The 26,179-nt window shown below is 39.9% G+C and overlaps 1 protein-coding gene across 3 annotated transcripts in view; it reads right to left on the reverse strand.

Moving 5' to 3' along the window:
- Window positions 1-25,820, reverse strand: part of LOC136875011 (cytoplasmic dynein 1 intermediate chain) — a 210,977-nt gene extending 185,157 nt beyond the window's left edge. For all 3 annotated transcript variants that reach the window (XM_067148726.2, XM_067148727.2, XM_067148725.2), the window contains exon 1: window positions 25,762-25,820. The gene's annotated coding sequence lies outside the window, so the exon portion shown is untranslated. The remainder of the gene's footprint in view (window positions 1-25,761) is intronic.
- Between the last annotated feature and the right edge of the window lie 359 nt (window positions 25,821-26,179).

Consider the following 26,179-nt stretch of genomic DNA (forward strand, 5'->3'; position numbering starts at 1 on the left):
GCATATTCCGCATTCTCCTTGTCCTCCAGACTCCTTTTCATTGCTCTCCTTGACTTCCTTATCTTGGATTCCACTATAAACAGCTTTTTATCTTCCATTTTGATCTGATGAACATCTAAAGCTTGAAAAGCACTGAGTGAATTCCACCCTGGTTGGATCCTCAGCTGTTCTAGTAAATTAATTTGCCTGCATTTCCCATATTAAATGATAAAACAGCATCATGTACTCCTAATTTTATTTCTTCAATAAACCAGGTAGGGTAAGATCCTTATAAATGGGCTTGTTCATAAGCAGCACTTCAGGAAGTCCATGGTGTTTGCAGGTTTCCTTATCTTTATTATACTTACAGCAGGAACTGCACAGACTATGTTGGGGCTTTTCATTGGTAGAAATCTTATGAAGAAAAGTTGCCCACACAGCCTCCCTCATTTTCTTCCAAGTCAATGACATTCTCTCATAGCTTTGTCGTAGTATGGCAGTATTTACTGAAACACTCCACATCAATTACTTTACTAGTATCGACACTAGTAACAGTAATCAGACCATTATGACTAGTGTGGCCTCGCTTTTGCTACCTACCAACAAGCTATGTAACTAACACCCTCATTTTCTATTACTACCTCCTGAGTGGCTTCCTTCATGCTGTGTCCACTGACTTCCTCCATTATTATTATTATTATTATTATTATTATTATTATTATTATTATTATTATTATTATTATTATTATTATTATTAGAAAAGCGCACGAATGTGCATTACATAGGTTATTGACCATTTTAGTCCTTGCTATAATCACATAGAGATATGTCGTCCTTTTTACATTTGTGATGTGATATGTGTCACAGAACTGATCACACAGCGAGCACGCACATTTTTCATTTGGGTCGTGATAAGACATATTTTTACATGTTTTATGGTGGTACCCGTGCACTGCTAGTTTTATTATCACATGTCTTAGCTTCTAGTTGGCATTCGTCCAATTTCGATCCAACATGGCATCTGTGTTGTAGAACTCTAGCGGAATTTCTTCTCTCTTCTTCATTCTCTCCGCTAGGTGTGCTTCTACATTCTTTGTGGATGGTAATGGTAGTTTTGTCCTCAGTTCTTCAATAAGGAAGGGTTTCCGTGCTAGTGCGTATGTTAGGCGGGAATGCGTGTATTTTGAGATGCCCATTATGGGTTTTAAGAATTTTGCTTTAGCTCCTTCTATGGTGGCCAGGTCTTTCTTTGTTAGTCTTCCTCATATCAAATGGATTCCATAGGTGAGTATTGGTAGGATCTTTGTGTCGAATAGGCGCATAGCTGTTTCTAAGGATAACTGCTGTAAATTGTTGGTGTCGTACATGGCTTTCATGGCTGCAACTGCTTTGTCTTTTATGTGTAGTCTGAACGCCCCAGTAGTCTGTAAGGTTATTCCCAGGTATTTAAATGAATTTACTATTTCCACTTTGCAGTTTTAATATTCTATGTTGTCGTTTGCTGCATTTCATCCACCTTTTCGAAAAACCATCTGTTGATTTTTTGTCCAGTTTATTTTCAGACTGTTTTAGCCAGCGCTGAGAAGGTGTGTTGGAGCTCTTCCTTCTTTGTTGACCATAGGACCCTGTCATCTGCATATATGTAGATCACTGCATCCTTTGCTCTTTCTCTGATGGCTGTTGTTACATCTGCGGTGGCAATATTGAATAATATGGGGCTGAGGGGATCACCTTGCAGCACTCCATTAGTTTGGATGATATCCTTTGTTTTGCAGGTCGCATCGTCTATGGTGATCTGGTTGTATCCAGAATATCTTATTAAAACTGTAGGGAGTTTTGATTTCCAACCATAATCTGGAGTTTTGATATTAGTTTTTTCCTGTCTATTATGTCGAAGGCTTTTGTATAGTCTATGAAGACTGCATAAAATTTTCCTTTGTGAAGCCGTTGTGCTGCTTCTATGCCATTGAGTAGGTTTTGAATTACCTGCAAGGTTCCTCTTTCTCTTCTTAATCCAAATTGCTCCTCTGGCATTTTGGGGACTACTTCTTCCACTATCCTGTTTGTTAGAATTCTTGTTAACAGCTTGAAGATATTGCTTTCCAGAGCGATTCCTCTGTATGAGTTTGGGTCGTTTGTTTCACCTTTCCCTTTATAGAGGGTTATAATTGTTGATTTTCTCCATTCATCGGGAATATTTCCTAATTCTAGGCATTTATTAAACAGTTTGGACCATACTTCTGCTAGATGCTGTGCAGATTCTTTAAAGTGTTCATTACAAAACCCATCCGATCCAGCAGCTTTTTTTTTTGCATTTTGTAGCTTTCATGGTGTCTAACACCTCTGCTTTGGTTTTGGGAGATGCTGCTGGTTGCTGTATTCAATTTTGTACGCAGCTTGTTTCCTTTCATTGTTAAGAATATGAGCGAAGTGCGTTTCCCAAGTTCCTATCTCTACATTGCTAGGTCTTGATGATCTTCTGGGTCAGATGGCTATATATGGGTCTTTTATTGCTTCTTCAGTGGGGTTTTTTTTCACCTTCTTTCTCTATGTATTGAGTATGTTTTTGTTTTAGTAGGTTCTTGTAATATCTTCATTTTTCACTGTATATTCGTAGGTCTTTGGTTCTGACGTCACCTTGGCTTTAAATGTAACAAAGGCTTTTCAGTCTGTCAAACACACAGCAAACCTTGGCTTTATGCAGTGCATTTAATGTGATTAGTCTTTCTGCGTAGCACTCCTTGTCAAACTACGGTTGAGCTTTTGTTGTGTTCGGTTTGTGGGTTATGCTTGCTTTTAGCATATTGTTGATTGTTGCTAGGGCTTTGTTTAAATCACTCTCCTTGATTGACTTTTCTGCTTCAGTTACTTTTCCTAATTCTCTCTCTCGTGCTGCTAAATTTATCTTTCTTGATACAGTGATTGTTTCGTTTGTTGTTACAACTTTCTTTGGAATCTTGAGTGAGAGTTTGGTATGTATGGGGATGTGTTTTCTCAGTAGAGTTACTGGTGAAGTCTACAACCCCTTTTGTTCTAAAATTTGTATATCGTCTCCTTTATGGAATACCAGGTCGATGGTGCTACTTCCATTGTGGACCAAATAAGTTTTACGTTTTGGGTCATTCACTAAGTTGAAATTTTCTTCATCAAGAAATGTGAGGACAGCTCTACATTTCAAGTCAGGTTTGTCTAGTCTGCAGTTCATATCTCCCGCTAGTATGATGTTTTCTTCTGTGTTTGGAATTTTCCTGAAGGAAAGCGTTAGGAGCTCCATTATTTCCTCTATGTCAATGTTCGGGCTTATATAAATGCCTATTACAGTGAACTTGATTGTTTTTGCTATTATTAGATTTTCTTCTGTATGTAGGGTCTTCATGGATCCTATCCATGGTTTGTAGAAGATAGATACACCTCCTGCTGGCCTTCCTTCTGTTGGTTTCCTTGCTAGGGAGTGGATAGAGTAGAATCCTTGTATGTCTATATGTTTCATGAGGAATGTTTCTGCGAGAACTAGTATGTCTGATGTTTGTAGTGTGTTTTCTGGTGGTAGTTTTAATAGTCCGTTTAGCCCTTCTACATTCCAAAGGAGCATGTTTATGGAATTATTCGAGAGATACGCCTTCGCCCCTCCTGGAGAAATGAAATCGGTGCACAGTTACTCTTCTTGGCCAGAAGTCAGGATTAGATGTTATTTGTAGACATTCGAATGGGATTCCAACTTTATAGGCTTTGTTTTCTCCTCTTGTTATGATCTCTTCGCAACTGATGTTTCCTCGGATTCCTTTCTTCCTCAGATAGTTTGTCACCGTCTCCGAAGTCGTTGCTTGGTTCAACTTCCCACTAAATAGCCAGGCTTTTCTATCTGCCGCTTGTAGGTCATATACTACTGTTCTAGTGCCAATTAATGGTTTAGGTGCTGGTCAGCGTTGCTGAGTGATTTGTAATTGTGGCTGCTGTTGCTTGTTTCTTTCTTCCATATCTGCTCTTATTTGTATGTTTGTGTTATTGTTTCTTGGTTGTTGCTCATTGTTTCCTTTATCTAGGAGTGGGGGGGGGGGAATTCTTGTTTTGAATCTGCAGTGTCTTTGTTCCTATTGGTTGTTTCATTGGTTTTCATAATTTTTTGTTTGGTCACAGACGGTTCCGGTTCTCTTGTTGAATATCGGTTGATTGCTTTCTGTACTTTTCCTCTATAACTGTATCCAGTGTTTGTTGCATATATTCAGTCATTAATTCTATCTTAAGTGTCAGTTCTTCTATCTTTGGGTTATTTACCAGGATGCCCTCTATTTTGGACATGAGTTTCTGGAGTAGGTCTTCTTTCTGTTTAATTGTTTGCAGATTTAATTTACAGGTCTTGCATATTCATGTTAAGTTGCAGTTACTTTTTCACATTATGTCAAATTCTCCGTTTTATTCCAGCGCAGTCCTTGTGATGCCATAACTCACAGGCTCCCTCGCACTGTATTGCTTGTTTGTCCACTTCAAATCCTTTCTTACATGTACCGCACTTCTTTTCTCTTTGGTTTTCTGTGCATTTGTGTGTTGACATCTTTGGGCAAGTGTGCACTTTCCGTTTCCTCTAGCGGAGTTTACTCTGTGGATTTTTAGTTGTCCATAACCTCTTTGTCTTTGCACTTGTGTAAATTGTAGTCTGCTATAGATGTTGTACACCTGGTATAGGTTAGTTAACACTCGTGTTAGTTTGTCTCTTTTTAGGTAGTATCTGATTCTTCTATTTGTCACTTACGGGTTGATTTATTTAGACTATAGACAAACTATTTCTCGTACATAAAATTATAGCATCATGGCCCTCTATTACCTTACTAATAACATTCGTGAACTCGTGGAATCTGGTGGGAGGACCTTCAGAGACAGACTTCTGATAACTACACCAAGAATCAGCTCCCTTGGGACAAAAATCATGCTGAGGATTCTCCATCAGTTGAGACTTTGTGATGACAGATAGCCCTAATGGCTGTTTTCATTTCTGAAGCTGAAGTGCTATTATCCCTAATGGCATTACCATAGTGTACTGTCAATGTGTTAATGAAAGCATCAGTGAGCCTATTTTTACCTGACAGTGGTTTGCCATCTTCTAATTTCTTCCCTTTATACTTAGCCTTGAGATTTCTAAGACAAGGCGCCATGCATTTTTGGACATGGCCTACACATTCTATTTTATTTATGTGAAGCCCATAAGGCTGCATTTCACCGAGTGCACTATAGCTTTATGTATCACCATCCCCAATGTAATTGACATTTCAGCCCCCGCCTCTCTTCTGATCGAATGAATATTTGTTTCATTCCCTCCACCTCCATGCTGCCAGCTGTACCTTTGTGATTTATTTCACATAGTTTTGAATGCATTTCCATGAATTCAGCATACTCTATAGTACTTCCCTTCCCATTCCAACAATTACATCCCTTACATGTTAAATGCACAACTTTACCAGTTTTAGCTCCAATAACAACAGCTACACCATGGTGTAAAGTGTGGCCCCTAGTCAGCCAAGTTCCATCACAAGACAATGATACCTTGGAAGAATTGTTAAGTTCAGATTCTTCTTTAGCAGCCTGCATCATACATTCTTCTGAAGCCGCAGCAGTGGCATCAAGAATATTATCAACAATAAGGCTATAGGTACTTTTGTGCACAGGTGGTGGCATGTTCATAATGGCACAAAACATTCTTAGGCCTTGTAGTCCTTGCCCAACACACCTCATGGCATAAGCTGCTCCTCTATTTACAGATAATACATTATTTGTTTTCCTCAATATTGCACTGTTGTAAAATGCACTTGCTTCTAAATATGATACAAAGGTAACTAATTTTACAACCCAAACCTCCTATATTGGTTAGGTTAAGTTTCACAGACTCACCACACACACACACACACACATCAAAAACACTTTTGTACCTCACGAAACTAATATTGACATCAAAAATGTAGCTACCCATATCATCGGCACCTTCAACTCCAACTTCAGGAGTAAACTTTTTGAAAGCTGCACGGAGGTTAGATGTCGGAGCATCATTAGCGTCATTCACTGCTTGTTTTCCTGATTATTGTGCTGATTTCCTTTGTGTTTTATAACACACCTTTCTAGCACCCATATTGCAGTATATTTCGTTTCACTACAAATCACACGACTGATAAGACCACACCAATGTTATAGTTTACAAAACACTATTCAACACATGGTAGGGATGGGCGCGACTGAAACCTGGAATCGAGAGCGTCGACTCCATCGACTCCGAACGCCGGTCTCGGTTCGCATGAAGCTTCGCGACTCCAAACGAACTTCACTCTCATTGCGGGACCGCATGCGTGTCGAGGCGCGGAAAATAACACGAACTATCATACATGTTGCTGCTCATTTGCCCATTCGGTTTTTTAAGAGTATTGTAGAGTGAAGTACGGTATCGTTAACGAAGACGACGAGCGTAATGGTGTAGTTGAAATAAAATTAAACGTGTCAAGTCAGAAAGTATCGGCATAGCAGACCACGGGCATTTAATTCACGTCTTTATTTGTCGTGATCAGGAAATTGATAAACAGATATCGATGGTAAATCATTATGAATTGCACATGAACGATGAAAACAAATCTAATATGTGTAAATCCACTAACATAATCAAACATAGATTAAACTATTAAAAGCCTCCGTGGCTCAAGCGGCAGCTCGTTGGCCTCTCATCGCTGGATTCCGTGGTTTAAATCCCGGTCACACTACGTGAGATTTGTTTTTCTCCGGGCACTCCGGTTTTTCCTGTCATCTTTCATTCTAGCAACCCTCTCCAACATTATTTCATTTCATCTGTCAGTCATTCATCATCCCCAGAGGAGTGCGACAGGCCTCGGCAGCCAGTACAATTCCTATCCTCGCCGCAGGATGGGGGCTTCATTCATTCTATTCCTGACCCGGTCACTGACTGGAAAACAGGTTGTAGGTTTTCATTATAATTCAAGGACCACGTTAAGTCTTGTTGCATTATTATTATTATTATTATTATTATTATTATTATTATTATTATTATTATTATTATTATTATTATTATTATATATTGCGAATGAGCCCATTAGGACTACGCAAAGTACTTAGAGACAGGCATTTGCCTTTCTTTGTGCCCACACTTCCTTCATTCGTTTGCTGTGTGCTTCTTTTCTCTCTTGAGACCATGTTGTTCCGGTCTTCTTCTTTGGTTTTTCCTCTTGGTCAACTTGCCACTTATGAACTTTGGTTCTGAAGATAACCCGGCTTTGGATGTCTTCAGGTGTAATTCCTGCCAGTTTGAGATCTGTTTTAATTTCGCCAATCCATTTTATTGTGTCCGTTTTAGCTTTACTTCGGTTTTCATAAAATTCAACTATTTGCTTGGTAAGTCTATCTGAGTTCATCCTTTTTATATGTCCAAAGAATCTTAATCTGCGTTTTCTGATGTCACTGTGAATGTTAGAAAATTGTTTGATTTCCTGTTTCCCTCTAAGGCGATACTGTTCATCTACGAGTTTTGGGCCTAAAATTTTTCTAATGATCTTGCGTTCCTTTTTCTGAATATTTTCTAGATCAGTTTTCCTGTTCAAAATTAGTGTCTCTGATCCATAGAGGCATTCTGGTTTAATAACTGTATTATAGTGTCTTAGTTTAGCATGCTTGGAGAGACACTTTTTGTTATAGATATTTTGGGTGAGTCTATACGCAGTTTCCATTTTTTGGCATCTAACTTCATTGGCTTTTGTTTCCATTCCATTCTCCTGAATTATTTCACCGAGATATTTGAATTGCTGGACCCGTTTTATTTTGCCATATTTTGTCTCCATGAATTTAGGGGCTTCTTTGCTGCAGGTCATGTATTCAGTTTTTTCAAACGATATTTGGAGGCCGACTTTTTCCGCTGTTTCTTTCAGGAGTTCGATGTGGTTTATGGCTGTTGAAACGTCACGAGTTAAGATTGCCAGATCGTCCGCAAATGCCAGGCAGTCTACTGCTAATTTGCCCCTACCAAGAGTGATTGGTTGGTCAATCTTGAGGGCAGACTCCTGTTTGCGCCATTCCTGTATTACCTTTTCAAGGACGCAGTTGAAGAGTAGTGGAGAGAGCCCATCTCCCTGTCTTACTCCTGTTTTGATCGGAAAAGGGTCTGAGATTTCCCCCATGAATTTAACCTTAGATTTTGTGTCTGTCAATGTCTCTTTTACAATTGCGAGTGTTTTCCGGTCTAGACCCTGTTCTTTTAATATCTGAAACAGTGATTGACGATCAACTGAATCATAGGCCTTTTTGAAATCAACAAAAGTACAAACTACATTTTTGCTACAAATTCTCTGATGCCTTAGGATTAACTTTAGGTTCAAAATTTGCTCTGGACATGAACGGCCTGGTCTGAAACCTGCTTGATATTCTCCAATTTTTGGTTCTAGTTGCTGTTGGGCTCTATCGAGAAGGCACTGAGATAAAATTTTGTAGGCAACAGATACCAATGAGATTCCTCTGTAGTTATTTACATCTGTTCTGTCTCCTTTCTTATGTAAAGGATGAATTAGTGCACTTTTCCAATCTTCTGGAATTTGTTCTGTTCCCCAAATCTCTTGGATGATACCGGTGAATTCTTTTATAGTATTTGGGCCTGCTGATTTGAGAATTTCTGCTATGATCCCATCCTCACCTGCAGCTTTATTCATTTTAAGTCGTTTTATCTGTATGGTAATTTCTTCTTCATCCGGTGGTACTGAATTTGGGTTTGTGAAGTCAGGTTCCTGCGGTGGAAATCTTTGTGTTGGCTCTGGGCAGTTAAGCAGTTCTTCAAAATACCTTGCAAGTTCGGTGCAGTTTTCTTGATTGTTCAGTGCAAATTGCCCATTTACTTTCTTAAAGCAAAGGTTTTGTGGCTGATACCCTGTTAGCTTTGTTTTGAAGTTCTTGTAGAAATTTCGTGTGTGGTTTTTTTCGAAGTCCTTTTCAATTTCCAGTAGTTGATCTTTCTCGAATTTCCTTTTGGTCTGTCGGATTAATTTCGCTGCCTCTTTTCTGACTGCCAAAAACATTTTGTGATTCTTATCGGTCTTTTTGCTGTTCCACTTATTGTATGCATTCTGCCGGGATTGGATGGCTTGTTCACAGTCTGCGTTCCACCAAGGGTGTTTTTTTTTTCTTTTCTGCAGAGGAATCAGTGTTTGTGCTGTTTCAATTAGTTTGGTCTTGAGTTGCTGCCAATTGTTGGACTGCTTTTTCTCTAATTCTTCGGTGAGAGATGGCTGGATCCGACTGGTATCAAATTTCGGAATTATTTGCTTCCTTCTTCTGAACCTTTGGGGTATCAACTGTAGTTTGACTCTTGTCAGATAGTGGTCTGAGTCTATGTTTGCACCCTTCCTTACTTGGACATTCATAATTTCTCTGTGGTTTGGGTACGAAATTGCCACGTGGTCAATTTGAAACTCGCCCAAGAGGGAGTTGCGTGATCTCCATGTCATTTGTTTAGAAGGTTTCTTCCTGAAGTGAGTCGACATGACTTTAAGGTTGAATGCCCTGCAGAATTCGACTAATCTCCGTCCATTTTGGTTCGTCCATTTATGTGCTGGGAATTTTCCAACTGTTTTCCTGTATTTCCTTTCCTTGCCTAACTGAGCGTTGAAATCTCCTAACAGAATTTTGACGTGGTTTTGAGGAATTTTTGATGCTGTTTCTTCTAGTATTTCCCAGGATTTGTCTACCTTCTCGCGATCTGTTTTATTGTCTTCATTGACTGGCATATGTGCATTGATCAGTGTGTATGATTTGTTTGCACACTTTAGGGTGATTGTCATTAGCCTATTGTTTACACATTTCACACCTATTACTGAGTTAAGTATGCTCTTCTTGACTGCAAATGCAACTCCTAAATGGGGTGTGTTTTTGAGAATCCGTTTGTCTGTTTTACTTTTGAAGAGTCTGTAGTTCCCGAAATCCATTGCGTGTTCGTCAGTCAGCCTCGTTTCTTGGAGTGCCAGTATTTCTGTTTTTTGATCATTTAGGGTTTGCTCTAGTTCGTACAACTTCCCTGCCCGCAAGAGAGAATTTATGTTCAGTGTTCCGAAAAATGTTTTGCTGTTTGGGCGAAGTTGGCCAGAGGTCTCCGACTCCCTCTGTTTGCGTGTCCAGCCAGACTCCCCAGAATCCGATAGTCTGGTTGTGCTGCTAATGTCAGCAGTGGATTGGTTACCACCTGGGGTACAAATTTGTTTTCTGCCACGCCTCATGGTACTTGATTATCCAAGTATTGGACCGTAGTCCAGTTTCATAGGACTGGAGTGGATAGTTCCAGAACATACATTTCCAGCCGCACCTCTGGTGAACAGACGCTGACCACTTTGCCGCTTGCTGCAAGTCAGACGCGAAGTGGATTTCAGTCAGTTCTTCCGCCCTCTCCGCCATCGGGATGAATCCTCTTATGCCGTCGAGGCCGTTGTCCATTTTCCTTGTTCCCTCAGTTGATCCGCGGGTGCTTATTTGGCTATGCCTTATTCGCACCTGTCCTGCATATCTACAGGAACTTTCCCTATCAGCCATTGGGACGCGCCGTGTCGGGGTTGAGGGCCCCCACCCCAGTGTCTTACATAGAATTATGCCTAACTCCTACTCAGTTCAGAGCTAGACCCCCACGCAAGCTGATTATTATTATTATTATTATTATTATTATTATTATTATTATTATTATTATTATTATTATTATTATTATTATTATTATAAGCAATAACTGATAAGAAATTGTTGTCGTTCGTAATACGCTCGCCGGTGTTTTATTATGTAATTGGATTTCATATTGGCGATTACTTTCGATATATATATAAGAGTTTTGTCTGTACATTGTTCAGAATTTAAAAATTATGGTATTTCTGTATCGGTAGTGTCCATAGTAACTAGGAAATGCACTTTTTCATTTTCCGTAATGTCTGTCTGTCTGTCTGTCTGTCTGTCTGTCTGTCTGTCTGTATACACATCACGAGAAAACGGCTAAAGAGAATTTAATGATAATCGGTATGTAAAGTCCAGGTTAAAGCCACTACAATCTAGGCTATAAATAATCTTATTCACGCTGAGAGAAATGGTAGTTTAGGGGAAGGCCTAAAATTTAATTCTCAAATATTTGTTATTAGTGGTCTTATGTTAATGAAAATCGGTATGAAAAGTCGGGGAATAAGTTGCTACAATCTAAGCTATAAATAATTTTACTCACGGTGAGTGAAATGGTAGTTTAGGGGAAGGCCTAAAATTTAATTCTCAAATTTTTGTGTTATTAGAGGTCATATCAACAAATACTACATAAAAGTTATATAGTATCAAATTTTATATATATATAAAATTCCGATCATTTAGGCCTTATACATTTTTACCGTACTGGCTATGATAACACAGATATTCATGAATTTGGATTTTTGTTGCTACTGTAAGTCCATATCAGCGCCGAGTCACGGGAAAATGGGTGAACAGAATGTAATGAAAATCGGTGTGTAAAGTTGGGGAATAAGGAACTACAGTTTACGCTATAAATAATTTTGTAAGATGCCCTAATATCAGAGAGTCGAAAGAAAACTAAATGTGAAGACCTACAATACAGAAAGCTCATAACATTGATCAACAATAACACACATTGACCATTGTTTGTTGTGGTGTGCTTTGTGTCTCTTGCCACCCATCTCCGATAGATGGGATTACAGCTGTATACCAGGTATTTTTTAAAAATTTGCTTTGCGTCTCACCAACACAGATAGGTCTTATGGCGACGATGGGATAGCAAAAGGGCTAGGAATTGGAAGGAAGTGGCCCTGGCCTTAATTACGGTACAGCCCCAGCATTTGCCTGGTGTGAAAATAGGACCCCACGGGAAACCATCTTCAGGGCTGTCGACAGTGGGGTTCGAACCCACCACCTCCCGAATGCAAGCTCACAGCTGCGCGCCCCTAACCGCACGGCCAACTCGCCCGGTCATACGAAATATAACAGCCTGCCTGAATATTGGCGGGAAGTAGCTGCGGAGTTAGATAACTTTCTTCTTTAGCATGCCATTCCTCTGGTTCATTAATTTTATGTTCTTATCTCTCGGGAATATAAAGAACCTGATCCCGTTACATGAATGACTTCTACAATTTGGAGCGACACAATAATCCATGGCAACTTTTCAGTAGCGGCGATTGGGAATCTCAACTGCGGGGCACAGAAAAATACATAGACAACAAAAAGTGCCGGGATTGTACAGGATATACTGTAGTGGGGGGGGGGGGGGGAGACAAATTTGAAAAATGGATGCTCTCTGAGCGAATTTCGACAAAGAAATAAGGGTTGAGTTTACTAACCTAACTGCGGTTATAAAAGTTTGAGGTATTGATTCAGTACTAGAGAATAAAACTTTCACCAAAAGAACAATTATATTACAATTACATAAAAGTACGGCATTATTATACAACAAAAAATGCCATTTAGTATTTTACTACACATAGGAATGTAACAACACTAGATAGAACTACACGGACACATTGAGTAAGACTGCCAGATTGACGAATGCGCGCGGCAAGCGGGGGAATCACACATTGACCATAACTTCGGGAAAAATCTACCCCTGTTTCCCTTCCTCACAGGATATGTTAAAAGTGTGATTTCTGTCTGATGATACAAACCTGCGTGAAGCCCCGAGCTTGGAGGGGAAAGTAGGGAAGAGAAGGTAATGGAGGGGTAATTACTGCTGAGCTATTTGGAGCGAAACAAATACTTGTTAACCTAACGTAGTTGCCAGGAGCCGACGTGAACATTCCTCCTCCCCTCTCATTCTCGCTGCAGCATATGTACTCGCAATTAAGGTTTTGTGCCATTGGCTAGTAATCGCGCTTTTACACGTTGCTGCGCGTGTCCCTACTACTTGCTGTGGCACTGCACGAATCAGTTAGCTGCGTCGAATGACATTTTTTGGGGTATTTACGCTAACATATTAGAGGAAATAATAAGGTGATAGACAACAGGGTTTGCATACGGTAAATGCTTTTTTAAATAATTCCTAGTTTTAGGTGGCTAAAATGGAATAACATTTTAATTTTTTTTCTCCACAAAGCGGGCGGGCATCCGCCGCAACACCCCCCCCCCCCCCACACACACACACACACACAATCACCGCTACTGAACCACACTGCACTGTATAACGCACAGTGGAGGCCTTTGGTCCCAATATGGCCGCTGCCGCAAAGAATTCTGGGAACGTGACCAGACCTGTGTATACACTATCTTCGTAATATACAGGTCGTACTGTAGAAAGCGCGCCAAGCCCACCAGCTGATCAGTTGAGGCGAGCTAAACGAATGTTCTGTAATTGTGAATGTAATTCATAAGGATTGGGAGAGTTCTGTTGATAATTGCGACTGTTGACAGACAGAACTTAATATTTAAGCATATTGCATGTTTGTTCTTTAAATTGATCACATCAGGATTTACGTAAACAGCTGTTTTAAGATAATGAGACCTTATAGTTCAGGTTAGGTATGGTATCTTCAAGTGGTGAGTAATATAAATTCAAGGGATGTAACATTTCTCGTGGAATTTATTAATTTAATTGTTATCGTATAATACGATTTTGTGGAAATATAATGTGCTGCAAATTTAAGTACAGTGTGTGAAAGTTCGCAGTTGCCACAATGCTAGGAACGTGTAGGCCTACGTACCACGGCGAAAACACAACTATACTATACAAGTAAATATACACAAATATTCTCATTTTCTTCGTATGGGGCAGGTTACCTTAATGAAAAAACTGAAATCCCAACCGAAAATGTACCTGTTACGAAGAATCAAGGAGTATGTTTCACTCATTTTCCCGAGCTGATGATAAGTTCTACTATTGACTTTGTCGTTACACAGATTTACAGCAGGGGTTTTTATTGTTGATACAGAACAAGCATAAAAGTGGACAGTAACCAATTGAACCTACATATGGTTATTTCTTGGTTTAGCAGTATTGAAGACGCGCTGCCTTTTCTCCCAAAAATTAATGCGTGTAACAATAAAACCCAGTCTAAAAATGTAAAACTAAAAGCAATTTATAAAACCTAACTTTCTTTTAAATTATTTTGGCATTTTTAATCATACATTAAACTATTTCTGGTAGACGACATTTAGATGTTCGAAGCAATGCACCTTAATAATTAAGTAATTAATACTTAAGTAATAATTAAGGAATTATTCCTCGGCAATTTCCCTGAATGTTGGAAGTAACTAACAGACCTTGCTTGTCAGTGCATTGATATTTGGGAAAACGCGGGCTATTCCTAAATAAAAAATTATACAAATGTTTGTGTGGAAGAAAGTCTTCGAAGGTTAGAGCCAGAAACCACAAGAAAGCAACTGTATTTATGGCCATCTAGAGTTATGGAGTAAAGTCTATTATTATTATTATTATTATTATTATTATTATTATTATTATTATTGTACCTTTGTAGTCTCCATCTTTGTATCAATGCATAATAATTATTTTTTTGGGTATATTGACGAGTAAAACATTGAAGCTTTGAGCAAGTAGATCGCACTTGAAACCTACTTCTCGTAAAATTACATAGGCTTGAATTACGATGTGATGCGATTACATGTGTTAATGATCTCAGTTGTTAAATTAATACAACATTTGTGAATATTTCAAAATTACAAAGTACAGACGTATCAAGTCTTTGCATTGCACGGGTCGGACGGAGGAAACAGTTCGCCTCTTTGCGTGACGTCATCGGAGCTAGAGTACGGCCTGTACATCACGAAGGCAGTGCTGTGTATATATACGATACCTTGTTGTTTCCAACACGGACTGTGAACTTCTGTTATTTATATTGATGTTCTGTGACTGGGAGCCTATCAACTCAGCAGGGTGCATGGTGCATGGTGGGACTGACAGCTGGCTTCCAGTTTGCTTCCAAGAATAGAGGCCGTCATGTTTGTCCCGAACTATACCTGCTACATCTATATATATAAAATAAGAGTTTTGTCTGTACATTGCTCAGAATTTGAAAAGAATGGTATTTCTGTATCGGTCATGTCCATAGTAACAAGAAAATGTACTTTTTACTTGTCCGTAATTTCTGTCTGTCTGTCTATATGTATGTACACGCATCACGAGAAAACGGCTGAAGAGAATTTAATGAAAATCGGTATGTAAAGTTGGGGGATGAGCCGCTACAATCTGGGCTATAAATCATTTTATTCACGCTGAGTGAAATGGTAGTTTAGGGGAAGGCCTTAAATTTAATTATCGAATATTTATATTATTAGCGGTCCTATCGATACATACTATATAACCAAAGTTATATAGAATTAAATTTCCAATCATTTATGTCTTATACATTTTTACCGTACCGGCTCTGATAACACAGATATTAATGAATTTGTATTTTTGTTGCTAAGTCCATATCAACGCCGAGTCACGAGAAAATGGGTTAACAAAATTTAATGGAAACCGCTATATAGAGTCGGAGAATAAGAAACTACAGTCTAGGCTGTAAATAATTTTATTTTCCTGAGATGAAATGGTAGTTTAGGGGTAAGCGCCTAAAATTTAATTTTTAAATACCGGTACCTTTGTTATTGGTGCTATCGGAAAGTACTGTACTACATAACAAAAGTTATAGACAATACAATTTCCGATCATTTATGTTTCATTCAGTTTTACGGTACCGACGATGATAAGAGTGGTATTTCAGAAAGCCTACAATATCCAAAGCGCATAACACTGATCAACAATAACTTTACATTGACCATTGTTTGTTGTGATGTTCTTAGTTTCTTATGGTGCCGCTCAACTCCGATAGATGGGATTATTACTGCGTACCGAGTACAAGGTCTGTCTAGGGAGGTCTGGTCACGCTACCACAATCCTTTGCGGTGGCGGCCATATTGGGTCTCAAATATCGTTGTTACGTGGGCGTGCCCGATGTAATGATGTGAGTTATTACTTGTATTTTGAAGGAAAACGGGATACTGCGCCGCACCAAATTGTCAAAATAAGATAACTGACGGAATTAGAATGTTTCGCTTCCCGAGAGAGAAGCAAAGGAGAGCTCAGTGGGTACAAAACTGTAGGCGTGACAAATGGCAACCTACAGATAATTGCTTCTTGTGCGAGGTTAGTGAAGTTATACATTCGTATTATTCCTGAATAACAGTATGTTTATATGAACGATGTTTTATATTTATAGGTCTTATTATGTTTTGAATTTTTTTTTCTAGTGGCTTTACGTCGCACCGACACAGATAGGTCTTATGGCGACGGTGGGAGAGGAAAGGCCTAGGAGTTGGAAGAAAGCGGCCGAGGCCTTAAAGTACAGCCCCAGCATTTTCCTGGTGTGAAAATGGGAAACCACGGAAAACCATCTTCAGGGCTGCCGACAGTGGGGTTCGAACCCACTATCTCCCGGATGCAAGCTCACAGCCGCGCGCCTCTAAACGCACGGCCAACTCGCCCGGTGTATTTTCTTCTAGCATCATTTTGAAGAATCGCAATTTGAACTAAAGAGGGCAGATGGACGGAAACTACTCAAGTGGAATTCCATCCCAACAATTTTCAAAGTCCCTAATCCACCTAAGTTTTTGACATTTAATAGGAAACCTCCCAAAGAAAGAGAATTGTATTTCAAAACAAGCAAGAAAAGTAACAGGTAATGTGTAATACTAGTATTGATGTTTATGAAAAAAAAATTTTTCATATATCCGGCTCCATGGCTAAATGGTTAGTGTGCTGGCCTTTAGTCACAGGGGTCCCAGGTTCGATTCTCGGCAGGTTCAGGAATTTTAACCATAATTGGTCAATTTCGTTGGCACGGGAGCTGGGTGTATGTGTCGTCTTCATCTTCATTTCATCCTCATCACGACGACAGGTCGCCTACGGGAGTCAGATCAAAAGACCTGCACCTTGCGAGCCGAACTTGTCCTCAGACGCTCCTGGCACTAAAAGACAAACGCCATTTCATTCCATTCCTTTTATGTAAACTACAGACAGTATCATTTTAACCCTACATGCAATGTAGAAATGTTTCACAGATATTTGAAATGCTTGTTCCTGTTCAGTTACCAATTATAATCACATCACTTCAAACCAACAATTTATGTCCAGCTGGCCATCATTACAACAATTGTATTGATAATAGCAGTCTTATACTGTACTACAGTTATTATTTACAGCTAAATTTCATTCATCTTAAATGCTCTATAGAGTACATTATATGGCTGGACAAATACTTAAAGATCACAACACTCGCTTCACTCGCACTAACCAACTACTGTAATTTAATGTACCGTAGCCTAACATAATATCCTGATGTAATCCCTAAAATAGCCTAACCTAGATTAACTCAACTTAATAGTGACTTAATTTCTATATCTTATGAAATCGTGTCTACCAATGGCTTTAATTTTCTTAACCATTAATATTATTATTATATGCACGAATATTAGGACTCAGCTAAGAGCCCCGTGGTCGCCAATTCACGCTCCCTGGTTAGGAGAGCCTGACGCCCCTTTCAGTCGCCTCTTATGACAGGCAGGGGATACCGTGGTGGTTGTTCTATTGCCCCCACCCACGGGGGAAATCTATTTTGGGTTGTGACTACGAGGCCCTTAGCTGAGTCTTAACATTGCTTTCACTATTCTAGCCCATCCGACCTCCCCTGGTCAACACTTGTTCTTTTCCGACCTCGATGGCAATAGCGCATTCGAGGCCTAGGAAGTTTTTTCATTTCCACGCATTTTGTGACCTTCATCATTCTTTTGCCGATACATTCATTTTTCGAAGTTTTGGTCCCCTTCCATTTCTTTTCTTCTGATTAGTGTTTATAGAGGATGGTTGTCCAGTTGTACTTCCTCTTAAAACAATCACCACCACCACTGTGTACTATATAGCTGCATGGGTTATCAATAAACTAGTTAAGAGTAGCTAAGAACATCACTCTTGTTGTATACGTGCAGAATATTTTTGCCTTAGAACCGAAAGAAATACCACACGAATGGATAACAATAGTTACAATACATAATTTAATGCACTCAACTCAAGAGGCATTCATAGTTTGTCAACATACTGGGGTAACCTTTTAGAAACGCAGTATCGAAAATTACTCTCTTAATAAAGAAAACACTGAAGGTAATTTATTACAACCGTCGTTTAGTACTTTAAATACAGTACTTCAAGTTCAGTATTTCATGTACCGGTAATCATAATATGACACAGGTACTGTACAGATTTCTATGTTTCTGTCAATAGGATTACGTATTTGACAGATGATATTAATAAGAAACATAGTAAGACCAAGCTGTAAGGAAGTAAAAGAGAAGAACATGAGCTTTTCTGTTGATTCTTGTTTCTCAAAACAGAAAAAAAAGAAAAAATAGAAATTCAGGCTCTGTTAATTATCTTCCTATTCAAATAGCTGTGAATGTATTCATATCATTTAAGTGTTATACAGTTATATACATGGCCAGGAGATGCCCAATTAAATTCTTTATCAAAATTGGTTGGTATTTTGTTTTTATTTCAATGTACGGTACCGAAATCCTCTAAATTCGAATACACTTGCCTTTGGTTACGCTCGCTTAAAGACCCAATATGGCGGCTCCATAAGTAGCATTCGTGACTTGACCTCCCTAGACAGACCTTGACCGAGTATAACAGCCTGACTGAACAGTGGCGGGAAATAGCAGGGGAGTTGGAAAACTTTCTTCTCTAGCATGCCATTCCTCTGGTTCATACATTTTCTGATACTGCAGGTACGTAACACACTGGTTCATCATAGTATTCCAGCTATTCGATTCGTACTCTGACGCGCTGTTTTGAATGAGCTGTATGCGCACTTACAGCAGGGGCTCACTTAGTAGTAGTAGTAGTAGTAGTAGTAGTAGTAGTAGTAGTATGACCTGGTCAAGAATTACAATTTAAGCCTGTTTCAAATTATAGCACCACAGTTCACTAAATAACTCAAAAGTCAACCCTGAAAAGGGCCATTTCTTAAGATAAGCTTCTTCCTCTTCACTTTTATTAAATGCTACATTCATTTAATTCCAAATCAGCAGTGAAGAGGGGGCTTCCCCTCTTGCTTGGAGGAAAAAATTGCCTCCAAGTCAGATTTTTCCATTGCCAGTGTAGTGAATTGAGATTTTCTGACTCATCGGGTACTCCTAGGAAACAAATTAGTAAAAGGGCATAGTTTTTGCCCTGGGACTCTCTACTATTCGCATCCCTCCCCCCCCCCCCCCCACGCACCACGGAAAAAAGATTAAGAGTGTTCACGGATCACAGCTGTCTGCGGCTTGGTCATCCCAGCTTTGGAATTCCAGCATAGTACTGTTCGTTACAAGTGCGAGAGTGTGTGGTCTTTCATTTGATGGAGTATTTCATATGAAAGCATTGTTTTTAATCGCGCCATTCCTACTGACGTCATTGCAATGACCTATGTTCATTTCAGTTGGGAAAACCACTAAGACAGTCTTTCTGAGGATGTAAAATGGCTGGTGGAGAGTGTCTGCCATTATAATGAAAACTCCCCAACCTGGTTGTGACTGATGGTAGGCAAGCGGGCCTATCATTACAATGAAAATTCCCTAACACAGTCTTCATATGAGAAAAGACGTTTGGTGACTTCCCCGTCGCGTTTCTAGGGTAACGTTAAAGGCTATGCAATTTAATACAATCTTGCTCACAACATGTACACTACCTAGCGTAGAATTCTGTATACAATGTAGAATTCCGTAGCGAAGCACGGGTTCATCAGCTAGTTACATTATAAAACAATGTTACAAAAGCAATTTATCATGTACTTAGAGCAATGTGTATGTTAACAATTTAGACGTCTCTTCTGATTAAGTAAATATATTTTGCACAACATAGGTCGAAAGGACTTTATACTTCGTCTCAATGGATACGCTATTAGCGATCTGAAGAAGATAGATCTCATAACCTTGCTTGGAGTTCGTACTACCATTCCAATGATCTTAATATGATTACAACTGCGAAGCAGAATGCAGTTAAACCATTCCTGTGAATGAACATTGGGCCTTTTACCGTAACCGTTTGTATCAATAAGTTTCGTACCGACAAACATTGCCAGAGCAGTGTAAGGATAGGAAGTGGCTATTCCAATTGGTTTGTAACAAGTAAAGGACTGCAACAAGGCAGCACTTCGACACTTCTACTGTTTATCACAGTGATGGATGAGATAATATTTTAATATTGGCCTAATTCAATCTTTTCGCGCATTATTGAAAACTTCGTTAAACTTCTTGTACCCTAATCAACAGAACATTCGCGAATATCCCAATACTCACACTTTCTTACAAATACTGTATATATGACAAATGCGACCAATATATGCAGTACGAAGTGCATTTATAAAACAATTTGGCTGTGTAACACAAAATGTAATACACCTCACCAGAACACATCAATGCCCTCCATCTGCCCCACCCTCCAATCAGCGTAGGTACTAGGAGTTAGGTCACTATTGGGCCGATAGTGTCAATTAGTCTAATAATGGGTCTACTTTACAGAATAGCCTATGGGGGGTGAGATATCTTTCAGAGTTAGGTATCTGTGTTTCATTTTCAAAACTACTGGTCTGTTTATATACCGGGCGCAACGATTGTCTGATTTTAGATAGTTAATGTGAACCATTCGAGAGGCCTCATTATACGCCCTTGAATTCTGAAACTAATCTTTGCTTGCTTTGACTATCAGGTGGTGGTGGTGGTGATTAACGTTTTAAGAGGAAGTACAACTAGGCAACCATCCTCTATATAACACTAATCAGAGAGAAAAATGGAAGGGGTCCGACACTTCGAAAAATGAAGGTATCGGCCAAAGGAAGACAAGGGCCGCGAAGGGCATGAAAATGAAAGACTCCCTAGCCCTCGCAAACCTAATAGCTTCGGGGTCGGAAAAGAACAAGAGTTGACCAAGGGAGGTCGGATAGGATAGATGAAGGTGAGGAGACTGGCATAAGTAAGTGGAAGCAATGCCAGGACTCAGCTAAGGGCCCCGTGGTTGCCAATCCACGCTCCAAATTTCAGAGCCCCTGGGGCCCCTTTTAATCGCCTCTTACGACAGGCAGGGGATACCGTGGGTGTTATTCTACCGCCCCCACCCACAGGGGGACTTTGACTATCACTGCTAGACGATAGTCCATAGACGATAGGTCAGTTTTACCAAACTGATCATTCATTTCTACTGTATGTATAATAAATCCAGGTGCAAGATAGTCCAAAATGTAGATATGGGCCACTCAGAGATTGCTCATTCTTCATATATTTTCGTAGCCTTCCTTTAAAGCATCATCCATGCCCGGGCCTGGAGATTTGGCTGCTTCACTAGAAATATTGCGCAGGTTGGTAACATTTAAGCACTATCCAGTTAGTATATTGGTTGTAGAAGTAAATACTGAGTGGCTCAGACGGTTGAGGCGGTGGCCTTCTGACTTGAACTTGGCAGGTTCGATCCTGGCTCAGTACGGTGGTATTTGAAGGTGCTCAAATACGTCAGCCACGTGTTGGTAGATTTACTGGCACGTAAAAGAACTCCTGCGGGACTAAATTCCGACAACTCGGCGTCTCCGAAAACCGTAAAAGTAGTTAATGGGATGTAAAGCAAATTTCATTATTATTATTATTATTATTATTATTATTATTATTATTATTATTATTATTATTATTATTATTATTATTAGAAGTAAAACAAGTCTTATTTTATTGGTTGAATTTCTCTGTTTAATGGCAGTTTTCACCTTCAATTAGTATATTGATTACCAGTATGTAAAAATGAATTATCGTCCAGATAATTGGGAGAAAAATATAGACTATTTTTTCTAAAAAGCCTTAATAATAATAATAATAATAATAATAATAATAATAATAATAACAACAAGTCCGACTCGATGGCTCAATAGCCAGCATACTGCCGTTCGTTTCAGAGAGTCCTAGGTTTGATTCCCGGGCGGGTCGGAGATTTTAATCACTTCTGATTAATTCGGGGAATGGGTATTTGTGTACGTCCCAACACTCTTCATATTCGGAAAATATACCACACTACCACCCATCACAAATACGCAATAGATTACATCGTTCTATACAGGCTGCGTCATAAAGGGCATTCGGTCGTAAAACAGAGCCAAATCCGCATGCGCGATCCTGTGACCCCACAGGTGTGGAAAAAATTGTAGAATAATAATAATAATAATAAGAAGAAGACAGTTTTACAATGGGACATATGGTAATCTAATATAAACTGTAGGATAGGCCTACTGTTTGCCACTCAAGTGGTTTTTTTTTTTCGTGAAGTACCGAGTGCTCAAATGGGTTTAAATTGTATCCGCTCTATAGCTCTAAATATACCGCGCATCGATGTGCTACTATTCCCAAAAGTTCACATGCATCGGCAAATAGTTCACAAGTGGGTTTCGGGCGTTCACTTAGGAAGTGTCGTACTCCGAATCAAGAGAATTCACATCTAAAATAAGGTCCATTGAATACTACAGTATAACAGTGTGTACTTTCTCACTTCTTCGCCTTTCTGCAAGTACTTGGGGTCGGCACTATATGTGGAGATTTACATATATAAACAGCTTGTTTTACGTCGCATCGACGCAGATGTACCTTACGGCGATGATGGGTTAGGAGTGGGAAGCGGGCGACCGTGGCCTTGATTAAGGTACAACCCTCAGCATTGTCCTTGTGTGAAAATAGGAAACCATGGAAATACATCTTCAAGACTTACAACTACGGGTTTCGAACCCAGTATCTCCCGAATGCGAGCTGACAGCTACGTGGCCAAACCGCGCAGCCACCTGTTCGGTATATATATGGATGGATTGGGCCCCTTTCCTGACACCAACCCTGTGTTATGTGACGTATTCATTATTGCGTGTTTCTGTTGGTGTGTAATATTTTTTTTGCCTGGTGTGAAAATGGGAAACCACGGAAAACCATCTTCAGGGCTGCCGACAGTGGGGTTCGAACCTACTATCTCCCGAATACTGGATACTGACCGCACTTAAGGGACTGCAGCTATCGAGCTCGGTGGTGTGTAATGTGATGTGCTCTATGTAAATGAAGATGTGTATTAAAGTTGACCACAAACACTGCGCCTCCGAGCTAGAAGAATTACCAGACGCGGTTAAAATCCCTGGCTCGGCCGGGAATCGTAACCACAACCCTTCCAAACCCGGAGCCGGACTGTTCCCTTTCTCACTTGAACAGTGTAAAGAAGTAGAGAGCCCAACTATTCCGGGCGTCGCATAGGCCTCCCTACGGCCTACTCCATCACTGTGCTTGAGTGTTATGAACTTGTTCAAGTTTCGCTCCTGGACAAATGATCATACTTCTATAATGCATTATACTTGTTGCTAGTTGCTTTACGTCACATCGTCACAGATAGGTCTTGTGGCGACGATAGGAAAGGCCTACGAATGGGAAGGAAGCGGCCGTAGCCTTAATTAGGTACAGCTCCAACATTTGCCTGGCGTGGAAATGGGAAACCACGGAAAACCATCTTCAGGGCTGCCGAAAGTGGGGTTCGAACCCACTATCTCCCGGATGCAAGCTCATAGCCACGCGCCCCTAACCGCACGGCCAACTCGTCCGGTCTTTGCATTTGTGATCAACTTCGAAACCAAACTGAAAGCTCATCTGATATCCAAGTGAATACTGGTATGGTATTCCTGCGTTCTGTCTCAACCTCTCCCACATCCTCTCTCACTACATAGCTGCTTTTTCATCCTCTTTATCCTTCCCACTTCACCCACTGTCTAAACCACATTACCTGTATTTACATAATATACATAATTTTTAGAATTAAGGTCTGTTTTTATCAGCTGTATTGTGTAGTAGCGGCGATTGGGAAATGGGAGTGGGGAGGGGGGAGGGGGAGGGGGTGGGGCAAAAATTTACAGACAAAAAAGGTACCCGGGTTTGTGGCATATAGCGGACGAAGTGGTATATAAAACAAAACTGAAAACACTATGAAATGGCAAGTTTTTTAGAGCTCTCTCAGCGAATTTCGACAGAGAGGTAAATGTTGACATAATTTGAGATTTTGATTGGATGCCGGTACTATATAATAAAACTTCCACCAAAGGAACAATATTACACACGTATTTTATACATCATTTAGTATTTGACTACACATTAACAAACTAACAGACACCAAAGAGACTGTGAGACAGAGGAATACGCACGGCAAGCGGATGAATCATACCTCCATGTACCTTGGCAAAAACATGAATCTCAGCTACTCTTCCTCACAGCACATGCAGTCTCCACTTGTTGCTGTGGCGCCATACAATTCTGTTAGCAGTGAATAACAACATTTTGTGCGTATTTCCGTTAATAACTGTCAATAACTAAAGAAAATAAAGGGTAGAATTAGCTAATAAGACAAACTGCATTTTGTAATAATTCCCAGCTTCAGTCGGCTAAAATGGAATCAAAATGTAATGTTTTCTCCACAAAGTGAAAACGGGGGGGGGGGGGGGGGGCAGTCCGCACCCCTCGCCTCCCTAATCGGCGTGACTTTTTTTTTTTTGCTATTTTGCTTTACGTCGCACCGACACAGATAGGTCTTATAGCGACGATGGGACGGGAAAGGCCTAGGAATGGGAAGGAAGCGGCCGTGGCCTTAATTAAGGTAGAGCCCCAACATTTTCCTGGTGTGAAAATGGGGAAACCACGGAAAACCATCTTCAGGGCTGCTGACAGTGGGGTTCGAACACACTATCTCCCGGATGCGATCTCACAGCTGCGCGCTTCTAACCGCACGGCCAACTCGAATCGGCCCTGGTAGTATTGTGTCAGTGTACCTTAATGGTCATATACGGTATAATGTGGGAGCAGAGACACTTCTTATGTAAAGGGAATATTATGCTCAAACTCTACTTCCACTCAGTGTATGTATTAATTTCATTCTGTAAATTTCAATTAGTAGGCCTATGCTGTGGCAATTAATAATAATTGTCCATACTTGAGCAAATTAACGTTACACGACTGTTAACACTTAATTTACCGCGCGTTCAGTTTATAACTTTCCTCCATCAACAAAACGTATTATTATTATTATTATTATTATTATTATTTGGACATAGCAGTTACTTTTCGACAAGACTGTCACTGGACTGGGTTGTAGCAATTGCCACTTGCCTTCACATGTATTAATAACAGACATAAGATATATAGATTATGTCTCTAAATCAAGGCCAGTGTAACCATCAGCACGAATGAATTGAAGTAATTTAACAGGCAAAGAATATAGCTCCCTATATGGATATTTTGACCGACTATTTGGTAATGCAATATAAGAAATCTGTTTATTATGATTATTATTATCATTACCCCCATAAAAGAATTGATGTGCTTGAATTCATAATTCAGACTGTCGTCGACACTGGTCATATTCAACTGTACCAGATAAGCAACGATTTTTAATTTGTGATGACAGACCACAGAGAGTAAGATCAAGTCAAGGAGAATATTTATGTTTCAACTGTCTTGATATTTTCAATTTTGATAAAATATGCAGAAATATCCCAATAACCTGTTCTAATCCATCGTGGGTCGATTTTCACCATCTATAAAACTGTACGCCTGTTCTCAACTTTCAATGTAGGAATCTCATTTTAAATCAATTGAAATAAGCACGTTTCAAAATAATAATTCACTAATAAATGTTGAGTCGCTACCAAGAAAATCGGTTAAGAAAGCCCCAACTTTACTACATTAGACTAAGCTACACAGCATATTACTTACCACCGAGTCGAACTGACCAGTGCTGTTACCGGTACTCTTGTAATACAGACCCATTCGCGCTCAGTATGTACTGTACACTGTACAGAACTCACGCAACAAATGTTGCCAACATTTGCATTCAACATACCCCACAACTAAGGTTCTATTCGTCCCGTTTAACTACCTAAGACACCCCCTTTGGTAAATGAAATAGGCTTATGTAACATTGTCCGACTCGTTGGCTGAATGGTCAGCGTACTGGCCTTCGGTTCAGAGGGTCCCGGGTTCGATTCCCGGCCGGGACGGGGATTTTAAACTTTGGTTAATTCCAATGGCCCGGGGGCTGGATGTTTGTGTTGTCCCCAACATCCCTGCAACTCACACACCACACATAACACTATCCTCCACCACAATAACACGTAGTTACCTACAAATGGCA

The sequence above is a fragment of the Anabrus simplex genome, chromosome 5 (assembly GCF_040414725.1).
Source record: "Anabrus simplex isolate iqAnaSimp1 chromosome 5, ASM4041472v1, whole genome shotgun sequence".
NCBI lineage: Eukaryota > Metazoa > Arthropoda > Insecta > Orthoptera > Tettigoniidae > Anabrus > Anabrus simplex.